Source organism: Acipenser ruthenus, chromosome 56, assembly GCF_902713425.1.
Source record: "Acipenser ruthenus chromosome 56, fAciRut3.2 maternal haplotype, whole genome shotgun sequence".
Lineage (NCBI taxonomy): Eukaryota > Metazoa > Chordata > Actinopteri > Acipenseriformes > Acipenseridae > Acipenser > Acipenser ruthenus.
In genome coordinates this window covers 2537539-2543898 of record NC_081244.1, presented here as the reverse complement: position 1 = coordinate 2543898, position 6360 = coordinate 2537539, and the positions used below count along the sequence as shown (strand labels likewise).

The 6360-nt window shown below is 41.4% G+C and overlaps 1 protein-coding gene across 2 annotated transcripts in view; it reads left to right on the top strand.

Moving 5' to 3' along the window:
- Positions 1 to 6360, top strand: part of LOC117967713 (kyphoscoliosis peptidase-like) — a 47965-nt gene that overhangs the window by 13712 nt on the left and 27893 nt on the right. The gene's annotated exons all lie outside the window — the stretch shown is intronic.

Below are 6360 nucleotides of genomic sequence, written 5' to 3'. Positions count from 1 at the left end.
TATACAAAAATATGAATTAATATACATTAATGTGTCTATTGTGTTTTAATCCTTCTTGAATAGCAGTGTGGAGTAGTGGTTAGGGCTCTGGACTCTTGACCAGAGGGTTGTGGGTTCAATCCCCAGTGGGGGACACTGCTGTTGTACCCTTGAGCAAGGTACTTTACCTAGATTGCTCCAGTAAAAACCCAACTGTATTAATGGGTAATTGTATGTAAAAATAATGTGATATCTGTATAATGTGAAATAATGGATAATGTGATATCTTGTAACAATTGTAAGTCGCCCTGGATAAGGGAGTCTGCTAAGAAATAAATAATAATAATAATATACCTATAATTATCCTAACAATTTATAATTATATCAAAATAATTATATTAAAATAGAAAAAAGTTAAAACTATCAAAATATGCTTCTTAGATGCATTGTATTAAGAGGTTAACCAGTCACATAACATTGAGTCACTATATCAAACTTAATATTTCATAGGTTCAAGTATTTCAAATCAACCATAAATGCTTACATAGTATTTCTATCAGACAAAACAGAGCAGGTAAAATAATTATGATTATTTAATTTTAGAAATTACAGAAAGAAAACAAAATATATATCAAAACATCATTATTCATGCAACTACGACATATAGAAATTGTAAAAATACATATATACATATTTGTTTTGTGATCAATTATTATTTTTTTATTTTTTGGAACAAACAGCACATTAAAATAAAACAGGCAGAAAAAGACCTTAAGTTCCAATTTTCCACCCACCCTTCTACCCCCCCCCCCCCCCCCACCTGCCCATAACTCCCCCCAATCACCCTCCACCCATGGCACCTCGAGAACCCCCATCACTCCCCGTTAGCAGATGATACAACCAACATAGATTGTATAATATCAGCAGCTGATTTCCAGGCTCGAACATTCTCCCCCTGGCGCCATGGATCCGAGCCGTGGAGAGCTCCATGTGAACAACATCAAGGTAAGAGAGGATCCACTGGCGATCGGGGAGAGAGTGCAGAGGCTGCCAGCACAAAGCAATCATCTCTCTTGCTGAAGTAAGGCCTGCCAACCAGATCCACCACTGCTGTGATGATAGGTCAAGGGATGAGTCATCATTCAGCAGAAGTAACGTAGCAGAACAGGAAATATCTTCAGACACAATAGTGGATAAAGCAGTAGAGACCTGTTCCCAGAAACTGGCTACATCTGGACACTCCCAGACCATATGTAAGAAAGTGCCATGGGTACCCTGAGAGCAAATGCAAACAGACAGGGGTAGGGATAAGTTTCATTCGAAATTGTTTACGAGGGGTCAGATTTAGTCTGTGAAGAAAATTATAATGAATCATCTGATGATTAGGGTTCCTGGAGGCAAAGCCCATATTAGACCAGACAGTACCCCAATTAATTTCAGTGTCTGATGGTGGTAAATCCCTATGGAAATTATGTTAATTGTTAATGGTTTATAAGAAACCTTTAAGAGAGAAACATAAATTGTGGAAACCAGTCCCTTAGTTTTACCCCCGTGTCTAACAAATCCTGGAGTGGGTGTGTTGACAGTGCTGTCCCCCAAGGAACCCCATAGACACGCAATGATGATTGCACTTGTAAAAAAACAAAGAAACACCCGGCAAATTGTACAGGAGTTGCAAGTCCTGGAATGTGCTGAGACCGTCCTCATTAGAAATATCAGTGAGGGTATGTATCCCCCTGTCCCTCCAGTGCGGAAAACAAATGGGTAGACCCCCTAGAAGAAGTGCAACTTTGTAACTAACAGTGTGATTATGGGGCCAAACCGTAGCTTTCAATGTCTGAGAGCAATATTTGAGTAGATTCAATCTTGTAGTCTGTATGGGTACACCAAATTTTCTTCCAGGGAGCACCAAGAGACAGGAGCATTAGGGTCAAACCAGGTGCAGAACAAATGACCAAAAATAAAATAAAGTTTGGGAAGGATAAACCTCCTTTACACTTCTCCCATAGAAAAGTGGAGAATTTAATGCGCAGGCGTTTACCCTTCCATATATATGTGGAAATTAAAGAGTGTGATTTATCCCAGTATCGTATAGGGGGTACAACGGGAATCATAGAGCTAATAAAATTAATATTTGGGAGCACATTCATTTTAACTATAAAGATACGTGGTTGAAATGAATTAGGAAGTTGAGACCACCTATCTAAATCTATCTCCACCTTTTTAAAAATATTTTTGAAATTAGTTACTACGACAGAGTGTAAGGAGGGGTAGATCTCTACACCCAGATATATTTAAAGTGCTGAACCATCGATATGTTCAAGGGCAAGATTATATTTCTCATCGCCCCATTCAGGGGTAATAGTGCCGATTTAGCCCAATTGATTTTATATCCCGATAGGAAACTGAAGTTATCAAAAAAAAAGTCAATAGGTGAGGAAGTGCTTGAGACACATTTTCAACAAACAGTAATACGTATTCGAGTATAATCAACCGACTGGCGAACAGCCTGAGCAAGCGGCTCGAATGACAGGGGAGCAGCAGCGGAGAGAGGGTGCAACCCTGCCGGCTTCCACTGGAGATGTTAAACTGGGGAGAACACTCACTGTCTGTCGACACCATCGCTGCAGGATTAGCCTATGAAGTTTTCCCCCAGCCCCATATGATTTAAAACCAACCAAAGATTTTGCCATTCTAATTAGTTGAAAGCTTTCTCCGCATCCAGAGATAACACGGCGCATGGGGGCTTCATGTCCGCTGCCGCATGAGTAATATGAAGCATGCGGCGAATGTTATCAGATGCCAACCGAGTTTTAATAAACCCAGTCTGGTCATGGAGAATTAATTTAGTCATATAGGCTACAAGTCGGTGTGCAAGCACCTTAGCATATGTCTTTGCGTCACATTTTATTAAACAAAGGGGACGATAAGTAGCGCTATCAGTGGGATCTTTATCTTTTTTTAATAGTAGTATTAACATCTCTAGTAAAAAAGCCATTCTCAACTACAGAATGCATCATATCAAGCAAAAGAGGACCTAACTGAGACCAAAAAGTCAGAAAAAAATTCAGAAGGAATGCCATCGAATCCCGGGGATTTACCCTTATTCATATCATGAAGAACGTCTTTAAGTTCAGTTAAAGATATTGGAGTGCCAAGGAGAGCTGCTTCATCGGCCGAAAGGTGCGGCAATTGCAGCTTTTGAAGAAACTGCATGCATTTGTCTTTGTCATGAGTAACATTAGAACTAATAAGTTTGGAATAAAAAGCAAAATGCCAAATTTATTTGCACGGGGTCTGAAAGTATATCTCCCTTCGGATATTTAACAGATATAATGTTTCCGAAATGCTCGTTAGCCCGGAAGTATCAAGGCTAGAAGATAACTCGATCTCGAGGAGTTGAAATAATTGTGCTGCCTAGCTCTATGAAAAACAGTTCCGCAGTTTCCGGGGCGGTTGAGAACTATTGTGGATGACGTGTGTATTAGACCCGGGACACAGAGGGGAACATTGCGCACTATTGCGCTGCAGTAGCAGAAGCGGTAACAGAGGGAACTGAGACAACAGACTGGTTTGCAGGACGGGGTTTATTGTGAAAAAATACACAACAACAGTTTATGTGGGTGGTACAAACCATCGGGATCTGGCACGTGAACTCTGTGACACTCTTGGATTTCGGGGTCACCCGGGACATTAGCTGCAGGGGTCCGTCCCCACAGCTCGGGTACAACCCTTTTATAATCCGCGAGCACGTCTTCAGCAGGTGCTTGGGTCCCTGGAGTGGTTTTCTTGGCGCTCTTCTGAAGAGGGCCCGCTCCACACTTACTGGCGTTTACCTGTGTTGCAGCAATACCCCAGCAACAGGGGGCTGCAGCATCATTACCTGTGTTACAGAGACACTCCAGCAGAGGGTGTCTTCGAGGTCCTTACCTGTGTTGCAGAGATACTCCAGCAGGGGGTGTCTTCTTGGTTCCTTACCTGTGTAGCAGAGATACTCCAGCAAGGGGGTGTCTTCGTTGTTCCTACCTGTGTTGCAGAGATACTCCAGGAGAAGGTGTCGTCGTTGTCCTTACCTGGGCTGCAGAGAATACTTCAGCAGAATGTATCTTCTTGGCTCTTACCTGTGTTGCAGCAGTACCCCAGCAGAGGGAGCTGCGCCACTCTTTCCTGTGGTACCTAGGAATTCCAGAAGGGAGAGACTGTTCCATACGTATGAGTGGTGCAGAACCATTCCAGCCGGGAAGGGCCTCATCTAATTACCGGGAATAGAAAGCCACCACCGCAGGGAGGGCCTGCAGTGAACATACAAGCTTTACGGGACTCACGCAGGCCTCGGCCTTCTGGACACTGTATTCTGGAATAGTTAGAGAGGGGCGAAGAAGTGAGCCAGTTAGTGACCAGTACAGGTCAACAATCTATACAACACAAGTATTGACGTTCCTCGTGTCTGTGTCAGTCGGTGGAAAACTACTACTCTACCGGTTTGTTATAATATATAGACACACACACACACTTCTAAGTAAACAGAAATATTTTAAAAGAATGATTTTTTTAAATTTATCATCAGTACAGGTGATCTTTGGCCATTTCATTGTAGCTGTTCAATTGTTTCAGTTGAGTTTTTGCCAAAAGGAACAGCACGTGATTTACAGAAAACCGATGATGTTACAATACTGATGGTTCACAGATTCTGATCTTTATTTCTCAAAACTGCAAAACTGTTCACAGGACAGCACCCTTATTGATATTTCAAAGCCAGCTCACATGGGAAAGGCTTTGGCACATTTCATAGTCATTGTTCGTAGTCCTGTCTTCGTAATTTAAATACGTCATTTGTTCTTTGTATTTTTAAATGCTGTATTACAGGAGAGATAACTAATCCTTATCGAATGACCTCCAGGTCTGGTTTCTCACCCCTGGTTTATAATACATTTCAAAATATTTGAGATCAATTCTACATATTTTGGATAAATAAATGTTTCTTTTCCATGTAGGTGAAAATGAAAGAAAAGATGATGCAGTCACATGGACCTTGGCTTTACTTTCTCTTTGAGATTGCGGTCACTTGAGGCAAATAGGTACTTACCTCTTATCTCATGATAATATGCCCTTCCAATGAACGATCGATTTTACAGTAACAACTTAAAATACATCATGCATCATTCTATTATCAACTGTGGCATGTATTCACATAGACTGTAACATACTGAGATGTAAATTCATGACTTGTCATTGAATTAGAACTGATATACATTTGAAATTAATATTAAAAGCTTTTTGCAGTCTTACTTGCAGCATTTCTTTTTTACATGATAGTGTTGCTCTCTGTACAGGAGCCTTTAAGACATTTATTGAAACTGACCCAAGTCCTTTTATTGTAGGGTACCAGGATCTGGAATCCCAGTGAAAGTGAATGGAAGAGAGATTGCACTTGTTACGTAGTTCTTGTTATCAAAACCTATATTTTAAATATTTTCCTGATCTTAGACACTGATAAAAAAAAGATGTTTTTAGATATCAGTGATTATATTTCTGATATAAACTATCAATTTGTATCAATATATCAAAATATAAGGTATAAACCGCGACGGGCTGTGCGGTTCCCATGAAATATACCACGTCTTTAACAACCCCAGAAGTGGTATATATCATCGGAACCACAAGGCCCAAAATGGTTCACACCGCTTATAAGTGGTTTCTGCCGCTAACAGTTCACAGAGAGATTTGGACCGATCACCTCAGTAGCTACAGGCATGAGCTCACTGCTGCCAGGGTGAAGTACTTCTCAGAAATCATATCCATGGGACACGCTAAACCAAATAATCTATTCAAAACCATTGATCAAATCCTGCATCCATCCATAGATAATCTCCCATTCAACCTCCTCTCCTCTTTCTTTCAAAATCGACACCATTTATTCTATTCTCTCCTGCCACAAACCCAGTACAGTACTTGACCACACTGAGTCCCCTCTGATTGCCCCTCCTCCTCCTCCTTGCTCACCTTGCTATACTTTAAAGCGATCTACCATCCCCGAACTAATCTTTATGTATCAACACAAACCCCGACTCCGGCCGTCGGAGGTTTTGGCAGCTTCTTTTGGCTCTGATCCCGGTTTACCATCAGGATTTCAGCAACTTATTTCTCTCACTATGCTCGGGTAGCGTGGACGATCTTCAGCCCGTTGTCCGTGGCTTTGCAGCAGCCCCGAGGTGAACAAACAGTACCTCTTTATACCTGACGCCGTGCTGGAACACACCTACCCGCTGGTCATCCACAGCTGGCAATCACACACAGCAGGCAGGCTATCCCAGGAGCGTCAGGTACTGCAATAAATTAAATAACAACAATTACACACAACACTATTTACAATGCATACAC